Genomic DNA, 26,843 nt, shown 5'->3' with positions numbered 1-26,843 from the left:
AATGGCAAAAAGAAACATTGAATTCTTTTATAATCTGGAAGCTAAGTAAAACTACTAAATTATTTCATAAGATAAAGAAGCAATAAAAAATTAATAAATTTAATTCCACAAAATAACAAATGTTTGCATGAGATATAACCATATAATTGTGTGTATTAAAAGTAGCATAAAATCTAAACTACTATAAGGAAAGTCAAAAGATGAAGGACCAACTAATAGAAAATATTTGTAACTCCAAGGGCTAATTTTCTTCATATATAAAGAGCTATTTACAATCAAGAAGAAAAGGTCCAAAAACCCAATATAAAAGTGAGGAAGAAAACATAAAGATAGTTCATGGAAAAGAAATGCAAATAATCGGCTTGGTGTGCTCAAGCTTGTAATCTCAGCGCTCTGGGAAGCCAAGGTGGGAGGATTGCTTGAGGCAAGGAGTTTGAGACCAGCCTGGACAACATAATGTTGATGAGGTCTCATCTCTACAGAAACAAAGAAATGCAAATAACCCTCAAAAAAAGATAATTATAAATTAAAACTGCACTGAGATATCATTCCTGACTTCCCAGATTAACAGACATCCACATGCTTGAAGATATGTTTTGTTGGAAAAACTATAGAAAATAGTCCCTTTAATAGAATACTGATTGGATTGCAGAATGGTTTAATCTCTGTGGAAGAGGATGAAGAAACCACTAGCAAAACTACACATCCAATTCCCCTTTCATTTTGCAATCTCATTGTCTAGGAATCTACTTTGCAGCTGCACCTCCACAAATATGAAATAAATGCAATATTTTTTCATTGCAGTGTTATTTGTGATAGGAAAATATTGGAAATGACCCAAATGTTCACAAGTAAGGGACTAAATGATGGTCCATCATTGGGGTACTATGCATTTGTAGAAAAGAATGAGGAGTATCTCTATGAGCTGGTGTGGACTGATATCTAGGCTATATTGTTAAGGAAAATATCAATCAATATTATAATATGCTATTTTTATGTGTAAGAAACAAAGAGAAATAACATGTATATATATTTGCTTATGTGCTTACATATATTTGCTTATACATATTTGCAAAAGAAAGCCAAGGAAAGATAAAACAGAAATCAATGAAAATGATTATCTATAAAGGAAGCATGAAAATGAAGTGGTGGGATAAGAATGAGAGTGAGAGTTCCTGGAATATATTCCCACAAAAGTATGTTCTGTTGACTTTTTTATATGGTTTTAAATTAAGTGCTTCACATATGCAGAATTAAATGTAAAATAAACCAAAGTGAACACCAAAATTTAACACAAATAGAAACAAAGGACTCAAATGCACACCTTCTCCTCAACTTACGGTGGGGTTATATACAGATAAACCCATTGTGAATTGAAATTATCCCAAATTGAAAGTGGATTTTTGACATGATATTTTCAACCGAGGATGAGCTTACTCAGATGTAACCCTATTTTAAGTTAGGAAGTGTACTAAATGCATATTGCTTTTGCATCTCATAAAGTTGAAAAGTAGTAAATCAAACCATCATAAGTTGGGGAGCATTTATATATAAAATTGATAACATCACCAAAGATTAATTTTAAGTAACTTTTGAAATTGTACATAGTTTAATACATTCTGAGGACAAACAACAACAATAAAACTTTTAAAGAAATACCTCACTAAGTAATTTTACCCCTAGTAGTACTATTAGTATTGGCATTTTGAAACTTTATTATCTATATTGTTATGATAAGCAAATAAATAACTATATTACTACTACTCGGAGCCAAGATTTTTTAGTATAAAAGAAAAAATGATACAAACACAAGGCAAAATAAGTTTTAAAAATCTGTAATAATAATTTGAATTGGCAATATCAACATAAGAGTATACTGTACTAAGAAAACATGTATTTCCTACCTCCGTTCACTACAAGGGCTTAAAAAATAATAGGAGCAATGAAACTCCAGTAACAATGACCATGCTGAGCTACCAGACCTTTGTTTCTAAATGCCCATACCATAGGCAGGCAATCAAACCTATTATGACTAGACTGGGACTGCTATGGTCTGAATTTTTGTGTTCCACAAAATTCACATGTTGAAATCTTATCTCCTAAGGTGATGGTATTAGAAGGTGAGGTCTTTGGGGAGGTCATGAAGGCAGAGTCCTCATGAGTGGGATTAGTCGTGTTATAAAATAGGCCCAAGGGAGTGTTATTTGCCCCTTCCACCATGTGAGGACACAGCAAGAAGGCATCATCTATGACCGAGGGAGTGGGCTCTCATCGGACAGTGAATCTGATGGCATCTTGATCGGAATTTCCCAGCCTTCAGACTGTGAGAAATAAATTTCTTTTGTTTATAAGCCACCTAGGTTATGGCATTTTGCTATCGCAACCTAAATAAACTAGTGCAGGAACTAATGACGCTATGTGCCCCTTCATGCAATATAAAGTAAAATAGACAAAATCCATCTACTAAGCATGTTTGCCAAAATTATTTAATCTGAATCTCATTATGCCTGTACATGTAACTTCCAGTTTACAAAATATTTTATGAGTAGGGGTATAGGTTAAATGACACCATGGTGGGAACAGGAATTAGACAAAAACAGAATGTGGTACTACAGTGACCATTCTGCTCTACTGGCAGCAATACTCTAACATTTAGATGAACAATCAGACACACAATACTCAACAGGCTTCATCCAGCACCAAATTTACTTAGCCTTAAAAAAAGAGTCAGGACAGAAAAGCAAATTATATGCACATCAACAATATAGTGAAGCTGTTGTTATTTCCAAGCGGCAGCTCTGCATTTGGGTCTCGTGGGGTCACCAGAGATGAGGCTGAGCTGGGTCACATGAGCCTCAGCTCTAGGAAACCATCAGCTCTAGCTTTCATATATAGCTGATGGTGTCCTGTCTCAGGAATACATGATTAGCATCCATTCTCCAGTGTGGTTATGTCATTTCAATATTGATTTCTTGTTACTTGATTATCCAGAAAATGAATTACATCATATATGTATACATTGTATACACAGTTCTTTCTTGAATTCTCATTTATTTGAATCTGGTATTGGTAACCTCCTAACAATTTTCTGAAAGAAAGATATCATCAAGAGTCAAATCCTCCATATGTCCTTGAGGCTAAAATAAAAACATAGAACCAGCTGTTAAACTTTTCCATTTAGGGACATTCTACTATAAAACTGGTCTGAACTTTTTGGAAGGCCATGAAGAAAGAAAACAGAGAAGCCTGTTTAAGATTTTTGAAGACTACCAAAAAAAAAAAAAAAATAGAAATCCCTCAATGTAATACATGGACTCTGTATCCTGATTCAACTAAAGTAACTGTAAACCCTCCCCCTTCTTTTTTTGGAACAGTTGAGGAAGTTTGGATATTGAATATACTAGATGAAATTAGATAGATGTATAAGGATCAGGTAATATTTTGGAACTATTGTTAATTTTCATCTAGGAAAAGGTATAAGCATGTTTGTTGCAGCATTTCAATTTTTCTGTGAGATGTTGAACATTTCAGTAATAGAAACCTGGGAAAATGTATTTAAAGAATAATAATACCAGTTTATAGTTGAATAAAATATGAAGGTGGGAGGAGATGGAGCAAGATGGTAAAATAGAAGGCTCCACTAAACTTTCCACCCACATGGACATCAATTTAACAACTATCAACACAAAAATGTACCTGTATAAGAACCAAAATTCAAATGAACCCTCCCAGTACCTGGCTTTAACCTCAAATTTCAGAAAGAGGCACTGAAGAAGTAGAAAAAAACAATCTTGATTCACCAACACCACACCCCCTCTCCTACCCAATGTAGGGAGCATTTAAACCAGCCCTAGCCAGAGGAGAATCTCTGATCCCAGCATTCCCACAAGCTTCACCACTATGGCCACCACAGGCTAAAGGGCTCTGAGACACTAAATAAACTTGAAAGGCAGTTTAAGACACAAGGATGGCAACTCCTAGGAGAGTCTTAGTGTTGAAATAAGCCCAGAGACAGTGGACTTGAGAAGAAGGCATGCATCCTACTGAGACACGAGCCAGGGTGGCTAAGGGAGTGCCAGCATTACCCCCCCACCCAACCCCAGATTGCGTACTCGTTGCTTCAAAAGAAATATTTTCCTTCTGTTTGAGGGGAGAAGAGGAAAGACTGTCTTGCAACTTGGATACCAGCTTAGCCACAGCATGATAGGGTACCAGTCAGAGTCGTGAGGCCCCCGTTCCAGGCCCTAGCTCCCAGAAGACATTTCTAGATGCACTCTGGACCAGAAGCAAATTCGCTGCCCTGAAGGAAAGGACCCAGTCCTGGTGACATTCATCATCTGCTAACTGAAGAGCCCTTGGGTCCTGATAACCAGTGATACATAGGTACTATGTTGAGGGCTTTGGGTGAGCCTGTGAGAATTGCTGGCTTCAGGTGAGACTCAGCACATTCCCAGCTGTGGTGGCTATAGAGTGAGACTCCTTCTGCTTGAGAAAAGCAGAGTAAAAAGTAAAGAGGACTTTGTCTTGCACCTCCGGTACCCACTTGGCCACAGGGGAGTAGAGCAACAAGCAGGCTCTTGGAGTCCCTGATTCCAGGACTTGGCTCTTGGATGGCATTTCTGGACCTTTCCTGGCCAGAGGAGAGCCCACCACCCTGAAAGGTGAATCCCAGGCAAGGCAGCATTTACCACAAGCTGACTGAAGAGCCCTTAGGCCTTAATGGAATATCAACAGTAGTCTGGCAGTACTCCTCATGGGCCTGTGGTGGTAGTGGCCATTGGGTGAGGCTCCTCTGCCTTTGTAAAGGAGAGAAAAGAGGGAAACAATTTCATCCTGTAATTTGAGTGTCAGCTCAGCCATAGTACAATAGAACACCAAGTAGACTTGTAAGGATTTTTACTGTAGTCCCTGATTTCCAGACGGTACCCCTGGACCTGCCCAGGGCCTGGGGAAACTCACCACCCTGAAGTGGAGGACACAGGCCTAGCTGGCTTTGCTGCCCATTGATTGTAGAGCCCCAGGGCCTTGAACAAAAAGGCAGTAGCCAGGGAGTGGTTACAGCAGGCCCTGCATGAGACCCAGTGCTGTTCCTGCTTCAGGTCTGACTGAGTACAGTCATAGTGGTGGTAACCACAGGGGTGCTTGTGTCACTCCATCCCCAACTTCAAATGGCTCAGAACAGAGTAACACTGTGTGCTTGGGAGAAGGTAAGGGAAGAAAACAAGAGTGTCTGCCTGATAATCTAGAGAATCCTCTTGGGCCTTTTCCAAGACCATCAAGGTGGTACCTCTATGAGTATGTAACAACTACAGTGTTATTGGGCCTAGGGGGTCTCCTAAAGCAGATACAGATTGAATCACAACACCAAGTCCTTTAGAGTATCTGGAAAGCCTTCCCAAGAAGAATGAGTACAAACAAGCCCAGACTACAAAGACTATAATAAATACCTAACTCTTCAATGCCCAGATATAGACAAACATCTACAAGTATCAAGACAATCCAGGAAAACAGGACCTTACCAAATAAACTAAATAAGGCACCAAGGACCAATCCTGGTGAAACAGAAATATGTGACCTTTCAGGCAGAAAGTTCAAAATTGCTGCTTTGAGCAAATCCAAAGAAATTCAAGGTAACACAGAGAAGGAATTCAGAAGTCTATCCAATAAGTTTAAGAAAGAGATCAAAATAATTAAGAAGAATCAAGCAGAAATTCCGGAGCTGAAAAATGCAATTGGCATACTGAAGAATGCATCAGAGTCTCCTAATAGTAGAATTGGTCAAGCAGAAGAAAGAATTTGGGAGTTTGAAGATGGTATTTGAAAACACACAGTGAAAGGAGACAAAAGAAAAAAGAATAAAAAACACCGAAGCATGCCTGCAGAATCTAGAAAATAGCCTCAAAGGGGCAAATCTGAGTTTGTTGGCCTTAAAGAGGAGGTAGAGAGAAAGAGACCAGGGTAGAAAATTAATTCAAAGGGATGACATCAGAGAAGTAACCAATAGAGAAAGATATCAACATTTGAGTACAAGAAGGTTATAGACCATCAAGCAGATTTAACCCAAAGAAGACCACCTCAAGGCATTTAATAAACTCTGAAAGGTCAAGGATAAAGAAAGGATTCTAAAAGCAGCAAGATACAAGAAACAAATAATGTACAATAGAGCTCATATGTCTGGCAGCATACTTTTCAGTAGAAACATTACAGGCCAGGAAAGAATGGCATGACATATTTAAAATGCTGAATAATAATAATAATAATAATAAACCTTTATACCCTAGAATAGTATATTCAGCGAAAATATCCTTCAAGCATGAAGAAGAAATACAGGCCTTTTCAGACAAAGAAAAGCTGAGGGATTTCATCAACACCAAACCTGTCCTGCAAGAAATGCTAAAGGGAGTACTTCAATCAGAAATAATAGAATGTTCAAAGCAATGAGTAATCACTGGAAGACAGAAAACTCACTGGAAATAGTAAGTGCACAGAATATTATAACTATGACTGGTGTGTAAACTACTCTTAAGTAGAAAGATTAAATGATTAACCCATCAAAAATAATAACTACAACAAATTTTCAAGACATAGTACAGTAAGATATAAATAGAAACAACAAAAAGTTAAAAAGCAGGAGGATGAAGTTAAGGTGTAGAGTTTTTATTAGTTTTTGCTGGTTTGTTTGTTTATGCAAATCATGTGAAGTTGTTATCAGCTTAAAGTAATGGGTTATAAGATGGCATTTGAAGCCTCATGGTAACCTTAAAGCAAAAAATGTACAATAAATACACAAAAATTAAAAAGGAAGAAGTTAAATCATATCATCATAAAAAACCACCTTCATTAAAATGAAGATGAAAAAGAAAGAAGAGAGGACCATGAAACAACCATAAAACAAACACAAAATGGTCAGAGTAAGTTCTTATGTATAACTTTTTTTTTTTTTTTTTATACTTTAAGTTTTAGGGTACATGTGCACATTGTGCAGGTTAGTTAGATATGTATACATGTGCCATGCTGGTGCGCTGCACCCACTAACTCGTCATCTAGCATTAGGTATATCTCCCAATGCTATCCCTCCCCCCTCCCCCCTCCCCACCACAGTCCCCAGAGTATGATATTCCCCTTCCTGTGTCCATGTGATCTCATTGTTCAATTCCCACCTATGAGTGAGAATATGTGGTGTTTGGTTTTTTGTTCTTGCGATAGTTTACTGAGAATGATGGTTTCCAATTTCATCCATGTCCCTACAAAGGATATGAACTCATCATTTTTTATGGCTGCATAGTATTCCATGGTGTATATGTGCCACATTTTCTTAATCCAGTCTATCATTGTTGGACATTTGGGTTGGTTCCAAGTCTTTGCTATTGTGAATAATGCCGCAATAAACATATGTGTGCATGTGTCTTTATAGCAGCATGATTTATAGTCATTTGGCTATATACCCAGTAATGGGATGGCTGGGTCAAATGGTATTTCTAGTTCTAGATCCCTGAGGAATCGCCACACTGACTTCCACAATGGTTGAACTAGTTTACAGTCCCACCAACAGTGTAAAAGTGTTCCTATTTCTCCACATCCTCTCCAGCACCTGTTGTTTCCTGACTTTTTAATGATTGCCATTCTAACTGGGGTGAGATGGTATCTCATAGTGGTTTTGATTTGCATTTCTCTGATGGCCAGTGATGATGAGCATTTTTTCATGTGTTTTTTGGCTGCATAAATGTCTTCTTTTGAGAAGTGCCTGTTCATGTCCTTCGCCCACTTTTTGATGGGGTTGTTTGTTTTTTTCTTGTAAATTTGTTTGAGTTCACTGTAGATTCTGGATATTAGCCCTTTGTCAGATGAGTAGGTTGCGAAAATTTTCTCCCATGTTGTAGGTTGCCTATTCACTCTGATGGTAGTTTCTTTTGCTGTGCAGAAGCTCTTTAGTTTAATTAGATCCCATTTGTCAATTTTGTCTTTTGTTGCCATTGCTTTTGGTGTTTTGGACATGAAGTCCTTGCCCACGCGTATGTCCTGAATGGTAATGCCTAGGTTTTCTTCTAGGGTTTTTATGGTTTTAGGTCTAACGTTTATCTTTAATCCATCTTGAATTGATTTTTGTATAAGGTGTAAGGAAGGGATCCAGTTTCAGCTTTCTACATATGGCTAGCCAGTTTTCCCAGCACCATTTATTAAATAGGGAATCCTTTCCCCATTGCTTGTTTTTCTCAGGTTTGTCAAAGATCAGATAGTTGTAGGTAAGCGGCGTTATTTCTGAGGGCTCTGTTCTGTTCCATTGATCTATATTTCTGTTTTGGTACCAGTACCATGCTGTTTTGGTTACTGTAGCCTTGTAGTATAGTTTGAAGTCAGGTAGTGTGATGCCTCCAGCTTTGTTCTTTTGGCTTAGGATTGCCTTGGTGATGCGGGCTCTCTTTTGGTTCCATATGAACTTTGAAGTAGTTTTTTCCAATTCTGTGAAGAAAGTCATTGGTAGCTTGATGGGGATGGCATTGAATCTGTAAATTACCTTGGGCAGTATGGCCATTTTCACGATATTGATTCTTCCTACCCATGAGCAAGGAATGTTCTTCCATTTGTTTGTATCCTCTTTTATTTCCTTGAGCAGTGGTTTGTAGTTCTCCTTGAAGAGGTGCTTCACATCCCTTGTAAGTTGGATTCCTAGGTATTTTATTCTCTTTGAAGCAATTGTGAATGGGAGTTCACTCATGATTTGGCTCTCTGTTTGTCTGTTGTTGGTGTATAAGAATGCTTGTGATTTTTGTACATTGATTTTGTATCCTGAGACTTTGCTGAAGTTGCTTATCAGCTTAAGGAGATTTTGGGCTGAGACGATGGGGTTTTCTAGATAAACAATCATGTCATCTGCAAGCAGGGACAATTTGACTTCCTCTTTTCCTAATTGAATACCCTTTATGTCCTTCTCCTGCCTGATTGCCCTGGCCAGAACTTCCAACACTATGTTGAATAGGAGCGGTGAGAGAGGGCATCCCTGTCTTGTGCCAGTTTTCAAAGGGAATGCTTCCAGTTTTTGCCCATTCAGTATGATATTGGCTGTGGGTTTGTCATAGATAGCTCTTATTATTTTGAAATATGTCCCATCAATACCTAATTTATTGAGAGTTTTTAGCATGAAGGGTTGTTGAATTTTGTCAAAGGCTTTTTCTGCATCTATTGAGATAATCATGTGGTTTTTGTCTTTGGCTCTGTTTATATGCTGGATTACATTTATTGATTTGCGTATGTTGAACCAGCCTTGCATCCCAGGGATGAAGCCCACTTGATCATGGTGGATAAGCTTTTTGATGTGCTGCTGGATTCGGTTTGCCAGTATTTTATTGAGGATTTTTGCATCAATGTTCATCAAGGATATTGGTCTAAAATTCTCTTTTTTGGTTGTGTCTCTGCCAGGCTTTGGTATCAGAATGATGCTGGCCTCATAAAATGAGTTAGGGAGGATTCCCTCTTTTTCTATTGATTGGAATAGTTTCAGAAGGAATGGTACCAGTTCCTCCTTGTACCTCTGGTAGAATTCGGCTGTGAATCCATCTGGTCCTGGACTCTTTTTGGTTGGTAAACTATTGATTATTGCCACAATTTCAGCTCCTGTTATTGGACTATTCAGAGATTCAACTTCTTCCTGGTTTAGTCTTGGGAGAGTGTATGTGTCGAGGAATGTATCCATTTCTTCTAGATTTTCTAGTTTATTTGCGTAGAGGTGTTTGTAGTATTCTCTGATGGTAGTTTGTATTTCTGTGGGATCGGTGGTGATATCCCCTTTATCATTTTTTATTGCGTCTATTTGATTCTTCTCTCTTTTTTTCTTTATTAGTCTTGCTAGCGGTCTATCAATTTTGTTGATCCTTTCAAAAAACCAGCTCCTGGATTCATTAATTTTTTGAAGGGTTTTTTGTGTCTCTATTTCCTTCAGTTCTGCTCTGATTTTAGTTATTTCTTGCCTTCTGCTAGCTTTTGAATGTGTTTGCTCTTGCTTTTCTAGTTCTTTTAATTGTGATGTTAGGGTGTCAATTTTGGATCTTTCCTGCTTTCTCTTGTGGGCATTTAGTGCTATAAATTTCCCTCTACACACTGCTTTGAATGCGTCCCAGAGATTCTGGTATGTTGTGTCTTTGTTCTCGTTGGTTTCAAAGAACATCTTTATTTCTGCCTTCATTTCGTTATGTACCCAGCAGTCATTCAGGAGCAGGTTGTTCAGTTTCCATGTAGTTGAGCGGCTTTGAGTGAGATTCTTAATCCTGAGTTCTAGTTTGATTGCACTGTGGTCTGAGAGATAGTTTGTTATAATTTCTGTTCTTTTACATTTGCTGAGGAGAGCTTTACTTCCAAGTATGTGGTCAATTTTGGAATAGGTGTGGTGTGGTGCTGAAAAAAATGTATATTCTGTTGATTTGGGGTGGAGAGTTCTGTAGATGTCTATTAGGTCCGCTTGGTGCAGAGCTGAGTTCAATTCCTGGGTATCCTTGTTGACTTTCTGTCTCGTTGATCTGTCTAATGTTGACAGTGGGGTGTTAAAGTCTCCCATTATTAATGTGTGGGAGTCTAAGTCTCTTTGTAGGTCACTCAGGACTTGCTTTATGAATCTGGGTGCTCCTGTATTGGGTGCATAAATATTTAGGATAGTTAGCTCCTCTTGTTGAATTGATCCCTTTACCATTATGTAATGGCCTTCTTTGTCTCTTTTGATCTTTGTTGGTTTAAAGTCTGTTTTATCAGAGACTAGGATTGCAACCCCTGCCTTTTTTTGTTTTCCATTTGCTTGGTAGATCTTCCTCCATCCTTTTATTTTGAGCCTATGTGTGTCTCTGCACGTGAGATGGGTTTCCTGAATACAGCACACTGATGGGTCTTGACTCTTTATCCAACTTGCCAGTCTGTGTCTTTTAATTGGAGAATTTAGTCCATTTACATTTAAAGTTAATATTGTTATGTGTGAATTTGATCCTGTCATTATGATGTTAGCTGGTGATTTTGCTCGTTAGTTGATGCAGTTTCTTCCTAGTCTTGATGGTCTTTACATTTTGGCATGATTTTGCAGCGGCTGGTACCGGTTGTTCCTTTCCATATTTAGCGCTTCCTTCAGGAGCTCTTTTAGGGCAGGCCTGGCGGTGACAAAATCTCTCAGCATTTGCTTGTCTGTAAAGTATTTTATTTCTCCTTCACTTATGAAGCTTAGTTTGGCTGGATATGAAATTCTGGGTTGAAAATTCTTTTCTTTAAGAATGTTGAATATTGGCCCCCACTCTCTTCTGGCTTGTAGGGTTTCTGCCGAGAGATCCGCTGTTAGTCTGATGGGCTTCCCTTTGAGGGTAACCCGACCTTTCTGTCTGGCTGCCCTTAACATTTTTTCCTTCATTTCAACTTTGGTGAATCTGACAATTATGTGTCTTGGAGTTGCTGTTCTCGAGGAGTATCTTTGTGGCGTTCTCTGTATTTCCTGAATCTGAACGTTGGCCTGCCTTGCTAGATTGGGGAAGTTCTCCTGGATAATATCCTGCAGAGTGTTTTCCAACTTGGATTCATTCTCCGCATCACTTTCAGGTACACCAATCAGACGTAGATTTGGTCTTTTCACATAGTCCCATATTTCTTGGAGGCTTTGCTCATTTCTTTTTATTCTTTTTTCTCTAGACTTCCCTTCTCGCTTCGTTTCATTCATTTCATCTTCCATTGCTGATACCCTTTCTTCCAGTTGATCGCATCGGCTCCTGAGGCTTCTGCATTCTTCACGTAGTTCTCGAGCCTTGGTTTTCAGCTCCATCAGCTCCTTTAAGCACTTCTCTGTATTGGTTATTCTAGTTATACATTCTTCTAAATTTTTTTCAAAGTTTTCAACTTCTTTGCCTTTGGTTTGAATGTCCTCCCGTAGCTCAGAGTAATTTGATCGTCTGAAGCCTTCTTCTCTCAGCTCGTCAAAATCATTCTCCATCCAGCTTTGTTCCGTTGCTGGTGAGGAACTGCGTTCCTTTGGAGGAGGAGAGGCGCTCTGCATTTTAGAGTTTCCTGTTTTTCTGTTCTGTTTTCTCCCCATCTTTGTGGTTTTATCTACTTTTGGTCTTTGATGATGGTGATGTACAGATGGGTTTTCGGTGTGGATGTCCTTTCTGTTTGTTAGTTTTCCTTCTAACAGACAGGACCCTCAGCTGCAGGTCTCAGATGGAAATGCAGAAATCACCCGTCTTCTGCGTCGCTCACGCTGGGAGCTGTAGACCGGAGCTGTTCCTATTCAGCCATCTTGGCTCCTCCCTCCTTATGTATAACATTGAATGTAAATAGACTAAACTCTCTGATCAAAAGACATAGAGTGGTTGAATGGATGAAAAAATAAGACGCATTGATCTGTTGCCTGCAAGAAACACACTTCACCTATAATGACACACATAGACTGAAAATGAAGGGATGGAAAAAAAATATTCCATGCAAATGGGAACCAAAAAAAAAAGCAAAATAGCTATACTTTTATCAGGCAGAATAGATTTCAAGACAAAAACTATAAGAAGAGACAAAGAAGGTCACTACATAATGATAAAGGGATAAATTCAGCAAGAGGATATATCAATTTTAAACGCGTATGCACCCAAAACTGGAGTACCCAGATATATAAAGCAAATATTATTAGAAATAAAGAAGACAGAGACAGACTCCAATACAATAGTTGCTGGAAACTTCAACACCCCACTTTCAGCATTGGACAGATCTTCCAGACAGAAAATAAACAAAGAAACATCAGACTTAGTTTGCACTAAAGACCAGATAGATCTAAGAAATATTTGAAGAACATTTCACCCAACAGCTGCAGAATACACATTTTTCCCTCAGCACATGGATTATTCTCAAAAGTGGACCTTATGTTATGCGACAAAGCAAGCCTTAAAACATTCAAAAAAATTAAAATAATATTAAGCATCTTCTCTGAACACAATAAAATAAAACTGGAAATCAGTTACAAGAGAAATTTTGGAAACTATACAAATACATGGAAATTAAGCAATTATGCTCCTGAATGACTGATGGATCAGAGAAAAAATTAAGAAAACTGAAAAATTTCTTGAAACAAATAATATTGGAAACACAACATAAAAAAACTTACATGATACAGCAAAAACAGTATAAATAGAGAAGTTGATAGCTATAAGTGCCTATGTCAAAAAAGAGAAAAATTTCAAATACACAGTCTAACAATGCATCTTAAGGAACTAGAAAGCCAAGAGCAAACCAAACCCAAAATTATTAGGAGAAAAGAAATAATAAAGATTAGAGCAGAAATAAATGAATTTGAAATGAAGAAAACAATACAAATAATCAATGAAACAAAAGTTGGTTTTTTGAAAAGTTAAATAAATTCAATAAAACTTTAGCCAGACTAATGAAAAAAAAGAGAAACTAAAATGAATAAAATCAGTGATGAAAAAGGAGACATTATATATGACACCACACAAATTCAAAGGATCATTAATGGCTACTATAAGCATCTATATGCCAATAAATTGGAAAACTTAGAAGAACTGGGCAAATTCCTAGAAACATACAACCTACTAAGATTGAACTGTGAAGAAATCCATAACCTGAACAGACTCATAATAAGTGAAAAGATAGAAGCCATAATAAAAAATCTTCCAGTAAAGAAAAGACTGGGACCTGATGGCTTTACTGCTGAAATCTACCAGACTTTTAAAGAAGAACTAATACCAATCCTACTCATGCTATTATGATAAACAGAGGAAGGAATATTTCCAAATTCATTCCATAAGGCCGGTATTATCCCGATACCAAAATTAGATGAAGATACATCAAAAAAAGAAGACTACAGGCTAATATCTCTGATGAATATTAAAGTACAAATCCTCAACAAAATGCTAGCAAACTGAATTCAGCAATATATTAAAAAGACCACCCATCATGACCAAGTGGAATTTATCCTAGGGATGCAAGGATGATTCAACACATGCAAATCAATCAGTGTGATGCATCATACCAAAAGAATGAAGGACAAAAGCATATAATCATTTCAATTGATGTTCAAAAAGCACTTGATAAAATTCAACATACCTTCCTGATAAATACCTTTAAAAAAACTGGGTGTAGAAGAAACATACCTCACTATAATAGCCATGTGTGATGGATCCATAGCTAGTATCATACTGAATGGGGAAAACTGAAAGCCTCTTCTCTAAGATCTGGAATACAAGAAAGACATTCACTTTCACCATGTTATTCAGCATAGCACTGGAAGTCCTCACCGGAGCAATCAGACCAGAGAAAGACATAAAGGACATCCAAATTGAAAGGAAGAAATTAAATTATCCTTGTTGGCAGATAATATAATGTTATATTTAGAAAAACCTAATGACCCCACAAAGAAACTATTAGAACTGATAAACAAATTCAGTAAAGTTGCAGGATACAAAATCAACATGCAAAAATCCATAGCATTTCTATATTCTAACAGCGAACAATCAGAAAAAGAAATAAAAAATCCCATTTATAATAGCCACAGATAAAATTAAATACCTAGGAAATAGTTTAACCAAAGTGAGAGATCTCTACAATAGCAGTTATAAAACACTGATGAAAGAAATTGAAGAGGAAACACAAAAAATGAAAAGATAGTCCATGTTCATGGATTGAAAGAATTAATATTGTTAAAATGTCCATACTACCCAAAGCAATCTGTAGATTCAATGCAATCCCTACCGAAATACCAATTACATTCTTCAGAGAAATAGAAAAAACAATTCTAAAATTGATATGGAACCACAAAAGACCAAGAAAAGCCAAAGCTATCCTAAGCAAAAGAACAAAACTGAGGAATCCCATTACTTGATTTCAAATTATACTACAGAGCCATAGTAATAAAAAAAGCATGGTACAGGCATAAAAATAGACACATAGACCGATGGAACAGATTCTAGAACACAGAAACAAATCCATACACTTACAGTGAACTCATTTTCAACAAAAGTGCCAAGAACATACACTGGGGAAAAGATGGTCTCTTCAAGAAATAGTGCTGGGCAAACTGGATATCCATACACAGAAGAATGAAACTAGACCCCTATTTCTCAACATATACAAAAATCAAACCAAAATGGATTAAAGGCTTAAATCTAAGCCATCAAACTATGAAACTACTGGAAGAAAACACTGGGGAAAATCTCCAGGACATTGGTCTGAGCAAAAATTTCTTGAGTAATACCCCACAAAAACAGGCAACCAAAGCAACAATTGACAAATGGGATCACATCAAGTTAAAAAGCTTCTGTACAGCAAAGGAAACAATCAACAAAGTGAAGAGACAACCCACAGAATGGGAGATGTTTTCAGACTACCCATCTGAGAAGAGATTAATCACCAGAATCTATAAGGAGTTCAAATAACTCTAGAGGAAAAAAAATCTAATAATCAGATCAGAAAATAGATAAAAGATTCAAAAATACATTTCTTAAAAGAAGACATACATACAAAATGGCAAACAAGCATATAAAATTGTGCTCAACATCATTGATCATCAAAGAAATCCAAATTGAAACTACAATGAGAAAATATCTCGCTTTAGTTAAAATGGCTTATATCCAAAAGACAGGCAATAATAAATGCTGGCAAGCTTGTGGAGAAAAGGGAACCCTTGTACACTGTTGGTGGAAATGTAAATTAGTACCACCACTATGGAGAACAGTTTGGAGGTTCCTCAATAAACTAAAAATAGAGCTACCATATGAGCCAGCAATCCCACTGATGGGCATATACCCAAAAGATAGGAAATCTGTATATCAAAGAGATATCTGCACTCCCACATTTGTTGCAGCAATGTTCACAACAGCCAAGATTTTGAAACAACCTAAGTGTCCATCAACAGGTTAATGGATAAAGGAAATGTGACTAAGCCCGGTGGCTCTCACCTGTAATCCCATCACTTTGGAAGGCCAAGGTGGGTGGATCATTTGAGGTCAGCAGCTCGAGACAAGCTTGGCCAACATGTCAAAACCCCAACTCTACTAAAAATCCAAAAATTAGCCAAGCGTGGTGCTGCGTGCCTGTAGTCCAGCTACCCAGGAGGATGTGGCAGGAGAATCACTTGAATCCCTGAGGCAGAGGTTGCAGTGAGCTGAGATCGTGCCACTGCGCTCTAGCCTGGGCAACAGAGTGAGACTCTATCTCAAAAAAAAAAAAAAAAAGATGTGGTACATATACACACTGGAGTACTACTCAGCCACTCAACCATAAAAAGAATGAGATCCAGTCATTTGCAGCAACATGGATGGAACTGGAGATTATTATGTAAGCGAAATAAGCCAGACACAGAAAGACAAATGTTGCATATTCTTACTTATTTGTGGGATCTAAAAATGAGAACAACTGAACACATGGTGATAGAGAGTAAGAGGATGATTACCAGAGGCTGGAAAGGATAGCGGAGGGTGGAAGGGTACAAAAAAAAAAGTTTTAAAATGAATAAAACCTAGTATTTGATAGCATAACAGGGTGACTAAAGTCAATAATAATTTAATTGTACATTTTAAAATAATCAATAGAGTATAATTGGATTGTTTGTAACACAAAGAATAAATGCTTGTGGGGAGGATAGCCCATTCTTCATGATGTGATTGTTACATATTACATGTCTGTGTTAAAACATCTCAGGTACTCCATAAATATATACACCTACTATGTACCCATGAAAATTAAAAATCAAAACAAATATGGTTGTGAGTGAGATCACATTGGGTAGTAGTTTCAGGATTTCTTCTTCAAATCATACCCAATTAGGATTTTTAAATTGAGCTTTAATTGTAAAAAAGAATTATTTGGCACTAGTTATATCCTAATTGAGTAAAATTAAACAAGGCAACTAATTACAGATATCTTCTATAGACATGAGTTTGGCTTTGATTCCCTATCATTTTCATTTTGTTTCAAATTTTATAATTTGAAAAGTTTCAAACATATGACAAGAAAAGAATAAAATAGTCTCCCATGTACAAATGCATTATTTAATTTATATCTGTCTCATACAAAAAAAATGTAAATATTGCAGACATAGCTAAAGTCTTATTTTCTCCTGTCTTGCAAAACCTCTTTCCTCCTTATCTCCCCAGAAGTAATCATGACTCAGAGGTTAATGTTTACAATTCTCATGTATGATTTTGTGCTTTAAATATATGTATACATAACCATGCAATTTGCATTTTAGAAATTTAGATGAATGATATCAACCTGTTCATATTCTTTTTCAAAAAAACTCAGCATCGTAATTTTAGATTTATTCAAGGGGAGCTAATTCTTCCTACTGAAAGAGATTGCCTTCAATGACCATAGTTTATTCACCTACTGAGAGACAGCTTATTTACTTCAACTTTTGAATAACTAACAGGCTGTACTCTACATCATGTATACATTTATATCTCTATGTACACATATACAAAAGTTTCTCTAGGGAATACATCTAGTAATGGAAATGCTGGGCCACTTGAGAATGTATTGCCAAACTGAAAAATTGCTTTCAAAAATAATTTGTTAATTGTCACACCAGTCAATTGTCACTCCATCAATTGCCAATATTGATGCTGTGTTTTGACTGCTAGATGATTATTTTCCTTACAGTTTTATTTTATTTGAGCTCTTTGAAGCTTGAAATGTAGTTGAGGTTCTCCAAGATAATTTGTGTTTACTTCTGTTTGTTTTATCAAGATACCAACAACCTGTGACCACTTTAAATAAAATCGTCTGTTTGAGGTTTTTTTAGACCATAAAGGTAGCGTTAATTCAGCTCATAAACTACTGTGAGTGATGACTTGTGGTTACAAATCCTCAGGGTAGATTTTTGCTTTTTTACTTTCGCTCAATGGAAAGTTTCACATAGGACTAAACATACTGAATAGCCAGTTTATTTCTTCTTCCTGTTGACACGGAAGGTAGAGCCCTTTGGTAAACCAGCTTTATGTGGAAGTTTTATGTTAGAATCCCCACTTTGGCTAGACCCAAGTGCTGTCCTCTGTCCTTGACCCATGCAGTCATCAAATTGGAAGCTCAAGGTGTCCAGGATTTAGCCAAACTCCCTAGGATGAAAGCTTGCTTTAGTGCACATGTATCATATGATTCTACTATTCCATCAGTTTTGGCTTCTACACATTCCGTTTATTTCTTTTTTTTTTTTTTTTTTTTTTTGCCAGTTTAGCAAAGTATTTTAAAAGACTTTTAACATTTATATACATTCTCAGAAATTTAACTCAAAGTATCTAGCCTGTACTTTTCCCAAACCAGAAATCACACTTAGGTCTCTAATTCATGTGCAAATTTTTTTGTATATTAGGTAGATATATGACACTTTCCCCTCCCAAATGAATAATAGTGGGACCATTTATGAATTAATCCATCTTTTCCCACCAATTTGTAATGGTACCTCTGTCACATACCAAACTCTTAGAGACAGAGAGATAGACATAAAAATAGATAAGTTCTAAATTTTATTTTCCATACATTTGATTTTTGTACTTACCCTATTATGGTACCATACTGATTTAATTTCTGTATATTTGTAATTGTAAGAATAACAATGCAAATCCTCCCTTTTTATATTCATTCATCAGAGTTGTTTTATCTATTTTCGACTTTTAATTCTTCTATATGAATTATGGAATGAGCATGACAATTTCAAGAAAAGAACGTTGTTGGTATTTTGATTGGTCTTCATTTAGCTTACTGTTTAATTTGGAAAGCTTATCATATTTATTTTAAACTGTTTTATCTCTCTCTATTTGTTCTATGTCTTTTAATAAATTCATCAACAAGACATAATCATTCAAAATGTATTTGCACCTAATAACATAGTAAAAAATGGCATAATATAAAAGAAATACAGACAAACCCATAATCAGATCTTTCAGTAATTAACAGAAGTTGAGTATTTTTTCAGTAATTAACAGAAGACGCAACAAAAATAAGTCTATAGAAAACTTGAATGACATTATTACTCCACTTGCTTTAATTGACACTTATAGAACATCATACCAGACAACTGAAGAATACTCAGCATTTGGCAAAAGAGACCATATGTTTGGATACATAGTAAACACTAATAAATGTAAAAAGATTAAAATTATACTGGTTAGCTTTTCTGAGCAACACAAAATTCAACTGGAAATCAATACCAATAACAAAAGTTCTAGAAAATTCTTAAATTGAGGCAGGATAGGTAGTCAAGGAAGTAACCATGTCCTCAGGACACTGCAAATGTGCAACCCTTCAGTCAACACAGTAAGCCCCAGAATTTGCATTGTAGTTAAACTCATTGACGCAAAGCTGTCTTCAGTTGGGAATTTCCCGTGTAGAGACCACGTAGAGACCAGTTCTCAAACTGACCCTTTACTCATTATAATAATAAAAATCACAGTCCTGGGTGGAGATTTAAGATGCTGATGAGAAGTGCAATCTATGAACAAGCATGTACAGCTACTGCATATGTGCGCCCAGAAGACCACCCAGAACATGCTTACTAGTAACACCTCTTCCCACCTCCTTATGAATAATCATGCAAAACTCTCATAGGAGGCATTTCTCCAGCAATAATCAATGCTATCTCATTCTTATGAGCAGCCCGCCCTGAATTCTGTCTCTTTCTCTCAGGGTGTACTGTCTATTCTACACTTAACTTTGAAAATATTCATTTTCCTTTGCAATAAATTACTCTATTCTCCATCTCCTTTGCTGTGTATCTTTTGTTTAAATTCTTTTGAACTAAGAAGACAAGAACCAAGGTCTCACAACAGCTGCCAACAAAATGTTTGGAAATTAAGCAACATATGATTTTTAAAAATTAGAAAATGTTGTGAACTAAATGAAAATAAAAATGCAACATCAAAGTTGGTGAGATGCAGCCAAATCGATGCTTTGAGGTCATATTTAATCTTCAACAAGTTATAAAAAGAGAGCAAATTAAATACTAGAAGAAGAGAAGAGGAAAAATTAAAGGTGAAAACATCAACAAAATAAAAAGACAGATACTTAATAGAGAAAAACAAAAGTCAGAAGTTGATTCTTTGAAAAGACTAATAAAATTAATAAACATCCAACATGATCATGATAAAATAGAGGAAAAAGCATTCCCATATAAAGAGTAAAACAAAGATGCCATTACTGAACCTTTGACTCTTAAAAAAATAAGAGGATATTATGGACAACTTTGGACAATTTTATGCTGATAAATTTGACAACTTTGTTTAAAAGGACACATTTCTTGAGAATCACATCTTATCAAAACTATAAAAGAATAAATGAAACCTATAAACTATTAGAAGTAATAAATTTAACAAAGTTGGTGAATACAATATCAATAAGAAATAGTTTTTAATATATTGACAAAAAACAAGTAGAAAATGAAATAGGAAACTATACCTTTTATAGCAGCATCAAAAACACCAAGTACCTAAGATTAAATCCAATGAAATATGTGAAAACCACTATGATGAAAGCTACAAAACATTTTTGAGATAAATTATGGAAGTCCTAAATAAATAGATATATTCATGAATATATCTTTATTTGTTATGAAAAAATCCACATTGTAAAACTTCAGTTATTTTACAAATTGATTTGAAGATTCACAACAATCCCACTCAAAATGTCAGTGTATTTTAAAAACGAAAATGGATAAGCTGATTCTAAAATTTTGGTGGAAATTCAGTCAGCAAGACAATGCTTAAAGAAAAACAAAGCTGTATGACTGATAATACTGGATATTAAAACTTAGTGTAATAATACAGTAATTAATACAATGTGCTACTGGCACAAGAATAGTCAGATAGACTTATAACATAGAGTAGATGCCAGAAACATATCCATTTATATGAAGTCACCTGACTTACAGTAACATTCCACTGCAACTCAGGGGGTGAACAGATGGTGTATCAGTAAAAGTTCAGTCAGGAGATAGAAAATTGAACAAAGAGAATTTAATATAAAGCATTGTTCACAGAGTAAAATGTTATTAACTACTAAAAAGTAAATTGAGAACTGTAGGGTGTCACAATTTCAGAAAGCTACCACACGTCTGGCTGAAGGATCAAAGGGAAAAGCTTTGAAAACTAAAGAAGGGCTTGCAGGCTGATGCCCAGCTGGTGCTTGTGCTTATGATCTTGGAGGGAGGAGGCCTGTGAGACTGGGACCCCGGCCTCACAGGAATGGGGTGACACTCACAGAAACCATCAGCCAGAGAAGTCCTCAAAACAAACAAGAAGAAACAAGTCTTCTCCTTCTCCAGCTTTGAAGCCTCCTTCAATCCCTATTCGTAGAGCCTAACTGGAAGCCAACTGGTAAAGCAGAAGTGTAGTTTGCAAAGTCCCAGACCCAGCATCCCAAAGCAGCATATAGATGGGAAGGTTTGGAGCTGAAAGACACCCTAATAACTGGCACATGTAGTCTTTGCAATAAATGCTGTCAAAGCAACTATATTTCCATGTTGTAAAAAATGAACTTTAACCACTATTTCAAACCTCATGTACAAATTAATTCAAGATGGACCATAGACCTAAATGTGAAATAAATTATATTTCTATGAGACAACAGGATATCTTTATAACCTTGAGATAGGCAAATATTTTTTACATAGTCACAAAGGCCATTAACCTTAAAAGAAGTGATTGATAAAATATACTTCTATAAAATCACCAACTTTGTTTATAAAAAAGCCATCATTGAAAGGGTAAAGAGGTAAGCTACAGATTGGAAAAAGTATTTGAAATATGTGAAGTGATGGGACAAAAGCCATCTAATTACAAACAGGACAGAATGAAAGATACAAAGCAGTCACTGGTCTATAGAAATTTCACCAGACAGATACTGTCAGAGTCTCCAGCCATAGGAGTGCAAACAGTCTTTCATTAGACCCCAACTGAAAGGATTTATATCTGATATGTATAAAGAAGACCCTTAAACCATTAATAAAAGTAGAGATAATCTCGTTTTAAAATAGGCAAAGACTTGAAGAACCAATCTACAAGAAAGACTATCAAAAAGGTCTATAAACATATGCAACATTAATTATCAAATAAATTCACATTAAAATTACAATAAAATAACACTACCTACTAGAACAGCTGAAAAGACTGACAATAAGCATTAGCAAGGATATGGAACAACTGAAACTGTTACATTGATGAGGAATGTAAGTTAGAAGAATATTTTAGAAGACAGTCTTTAAAAAAACAAAACATAAGAGTACTCAAGTTGGGCATGGTGGCATGTGCCTGTAGTTTTAGCTGTTTGGCAGCCTGAGGCAGGAGGATCCCTTTAGTCCAAGAGAGTTCAAGTCCAGCCTGGAAAATATAGCAATACTCCATCTGTAAGAAAACTAAAAGGAACACTCTATGACAGAGAAATTCCACTCCTGAATCCATTTCTATGTGCACCAAATGACATAAGCAAAAATGTTTATAACAACTTTATTTGTAGTAGCAAAAAACTGGAACTAGCACAAATGTTCATCAAAAATAGAATGGGTAAATAAATTGTATTACATTCATAAAATGAAATACTACACATGAATGAAATTACAAATTATTGATACATGAAACAAAGGGATTAATCTTACAGATATATTATTGAATAAAAGAAGTCAAATATAAAGAAAAGATGTCATATTATCCTCTCTATACATAATTAAATAACGGTCAAATTTAATCAATGATAATAGAGGTCAGAGTATGCTTACCCTTGGGAAAGAGGTAAGAACTGGGAAGCAACCTTCTAGGGTGCTGGAAATGTTCTGAATCTTTTTTTTTTTCTGCCCTTTTCTTTTAATACAAGTCATGCTTTAATAAACTATATTTGATTTATGTTTACACATCTATTTAACAATGAATTAATGATTAACAGCTATTTGGGGGCCAACTGTTTCCAAGTATTCTTCTATTTGCTTTATATATATTTATTTAACCCTTACAATAACCATCTCTATTTTACAAATGAAGAATCTGAGACCTTAAAAGAAAGATATTTTCCCAGCTACTAAAAGATGAAGACACAAGGAAATCAGGAAGTATTAGGACAGAACCTAAGTATTTAACCAGTGTTTTCACCTCTTTCATAGATGATTATAGAAACACATTCTATATTTGTTCCATTATGAAATTATCTCCAGAGCAAATATGAATGATGTGTTTTAAAATGATATTTATCCTAAATCCTACATTCAGTCATTTATTCATTCTCTCCATAAATAAATCAATTTTTTTATTTACTAGATGTTAAAATAAGCATTTGGGATAGAAAAATAAAACACAATCCATGTGTTTCATTCTAGTGGAGAAAAGAAAATCATATAGCCATTTGCTATAAAACAATGATATGTTTTAGCGAAATACTGAATATATTCATAGAGTGCTTGGAAGCACAATTTGTGTGTACCTATTCCATTCTGAGAAGGATTGGGAGAGCAGATGTTAGGAAAATAATTCTTAGAATAGGTGATACCTCAACTGAACTTCAAAAGGTGAAAGGTTGAGGGATGTGGGTGAGTAGGAGAGTTGATTGTAGTTAGATGTGAGCAAATGGTGTTGGCAATTCTATTACATAAAATTTCATAATGAACAGAATCCCATCTTGTATCCACAGAATATTGCAGAAAGAGGCTATACAGTCTACCAGTATTCAGCTGAATTAGTAACTACTACATTTCTTCAATAAAATAAATTACAAAAATAAAAAATGTATACAATGGGTTATGATTATATTTTTCTTTAAGATGTTTTAAACATGATTTCTTCACATTCTTCCATTCCTTTTTCTCTCTTTTCTCTCTTTCTTGGACACCCATTATGTATATATTGGTATGCCAAATGTTGTCCCATAGGTGTCTTTAACTGTTTAGTTTTTTTCAATCTTTTTTCTCTCTGTTCTTCAGGTTGAACAATTTCTATTATTCTGTCTTCAAATCATTGATCATTTCTTCTGCTGTATCAAATTTGTTGAGGCCCTCTAGTAATTTTAAAAGAGTTTAATCATTATGCTCTTTAATTATAAAATTTTATTTTATTTTTAAAAATAATGTAATGTCTTTAATTAGAATCCCTATTTTTAAAACTCATTGCTGTCATGATTTTCCTTAATTCTTTAAGCATTGTTTCCTTTAGTTCTTTGAACATATATTTAAATAGCTGCTTTGAAGTCTTTGTCTGCAAAATCCAATATCTGGGAATACTCAAAAACAGATTGTATTGGCTACTTGTTTTCCTGAATGTAGGTTAAACTCTGTCTCATAAATTTCTGTTGAAAAGTTGACATTTTAGATTAGTAAATTGTATCAATGCTAGATTCTGACATTTTTTTCCTGAAGAAACTTGCTGAGGTGGTCAGTGAAAACTTTCTCTCTTGTATTGTGTGGCCACTGATGTCTCTGCCTCCTTTTCTTTTCTCATATGATCTGTTTTTATTTTTAAGTTTGGTCTTCTAGAGTTTGCCTTTGTGTCTGCATATCTTAGTCATCATCCAGTGATTGGACAAAGGTTGTCCTCAAACACCTTGAGAAATAAGGCTTCTATTCTCTGCTGATGAATCCATGCATCAATGTTCTGCATCTTGATGTGCAAAATGGTTGCCCATGTTCATGCATGTGTAAAATATATTCAGCTCTGTTCTTAAGATTTGTGCAACTTTTCCCCATTCAGTATTATGTTGGCTGTGGGTTTGTCATAGATGGCTCTTATTGTGTTGAGGTGTGTCCCTTGTATGCCAATTTTGCTGATGGTTTTAATCATAAAGGATGCTGGATTTTGTCAAACGCATTTTCTGCAACTATTGAGATAACCATGTGATTTTTGTTTTTATTTCTCTTTATATAATGTATCACATTTATTGACTTGCGTATGTTAAACCATCCCTGCATCCCTGGTATGAAACCCACTTGATTATGATGGATTCTTTTTGTTATGTAGTCAAATTCGGTTCACTAGTATTTTGTTAAGGTCTTCCTGTTGGGATTGCTGCCAGACCACCCATCCAGAATATCAGGCTAGACTAAATAGTTAAGCTTTACTACAAAAGAACACCTGCAAAGGCCAGAAGAGGTGGCCATCTCCTCAAATGACCTAAGGACACAAGAGTTATGGAAAACCATGGAAATATAATGCCACCAAAAAAACTAATAGAGCTCCAGTAATGGAGCCAAAAGAAATAGAGATTTATGAAATAATTGACAAAGAATTCAGAATAAACTTCCTAAAGTTTTCAAAAAATTACAAGAAAATACAGATAGGAAATTAAATAAAATTTAAAAAACAATTCATGAACAAATTCTATTTGTTTCTTCATTCAATTTGTTTTTTATAATAGTTTTATTTAGAATTGCAGTTCCTTTTCTTATGTTTTTATATTAATTATCTAGACATTAAAACAACAAAGACAAGAGTCATTTTGTACATATTCACCTATGCAGAAACCTGTTTCCTAGCGATGTCTCTCTTTAATGCCATGCCACTGGTATTTTTTTCTAGAAATTTATTTTTTAATGTTTATGTCTTTAGCCTTTTTCCATTTTACATGTGTTAATTTTTTATTCTCTTTCATATTGTTTTTCTATCAATTTCTTGGGCTTCTATTTCTCTATTGATTCTTGCTCAACTCTTTATTGTTTTATACTTTTTTCAAAACTATGAGCTAATTTTAGAGGGTTTTAGTATTTTTTCTTGCATTTCTGTGTTTGGGATTCCTAGGGACAGATTGTTATATTAATTTTGGGGCTTGGGTGTTCTCAAATGATTTTGGTAGTATAAATTTCAAATTTTAACATTGTGTGTGTTTATGAATGCAGTCACAAAATCTCAAAGGAGATTTTGCCTCTCGGATCCCAAATGGAAACACCAAGTTCCCAATCTTATCTCTATATCAGAATAAGAATTGTGACTAGCCCATCTTTCTAACCTACCTTTCTACTGAGAATGCAATACATTGAAGATTATGGTTGATGTGGGAGTTTTAGTTCCAATCTCCCACTCAATAGGTCCATGGCCTCATCTTCTATCTTATGCCCCAAGTGTTTAAGACAAGTAACACTTTCAAAGCATTATTAGAATCAGCTCAAACACTTACCCTCTGGTTTTCTAAATAAAATTCAACACCCAAGGAGCCTCCATTATGTTAGCATTCACAGGCTCTTATCTCTTGATCATTTTTGTAGATATTACCCAAAGTGCACTATATAGACATATATTTGATTTACCTCATTCTGATTTGTAATGTAAAAAACAACTTGTTTACGTGTCCATGTCTTTCACTAATGAGATTTCCAGGTCTGTGGAGTCAGGGATTGTATATTATTTATCCCAGTATTTAAAACATCTAGTATAATATGTAACAAATTATCGTTCAGTAAAGTTAATAAATATTTTGGAATGCAAGAATGAAAGATAGACACCAGGAAGACTATTCCACTGGGAAAAAAGAAAAATAAAACCCTCTGTTGTTATAGTGTATTGTGTCTTTCATTCCCTCTCTTTGCTCCCACACATCAAAGCATTATTCTTTGGGATGGCAGCACTTGTGTCTTTCTCACTTACAGTTTGTTTTCCCGATTTCGGTTGATCGTGTCATCCCAAACTCTGCCTCCTCCCTTTGCCCTCTCTCTATGTCCCTTCACAAAAAAATAAAATTTAAAAATCCTGGAATACTAAACTATTTTCTCTTCTTTCTTTAAAGAATGTATAACATATATTTTGTAAAATGTAAAGTTATATAATTATCCTGGTATCTGAAAATCCTATACAAATTATACATTCAAATGACAGCTAGAAACTATAATTTTAAAGTAAATTCTTTTGTGGATATTATAT

The 26,843-nt window shown here is 35.5% G+C and overlaps 1 protein-coding gene across 1 annotated transcript in view; it reads left to right on the top strand.

Moving 5' to 3' along the window:
* Nucleotides 1-26,843, top strand: part of LOC106635381 (uncharacterized) — a 76,895-nt gene that overhangs the window by 21,468 nt on the left and 28,584 nt on the right. The gene's annotated exons all lie outside the window — the stretch shown is intronic.

This window comes from Pan paniscus, chromosome 10 (assembly GCF_029289425.2).
Source record: "Pan paniscus chromosome 10, NHGRI_mPanPan1-v2.0_pri, whole genome shotgun sequence".
Classification (NCBI taxonomy): Eukaryota; Metazoa; Chordata; class Mammalia; order Primates; family Hominidae; genus Pan; species Pan paniscus.
This window is presented reverse-complemented; position numbering and strand designations above follow the sequence as displayed.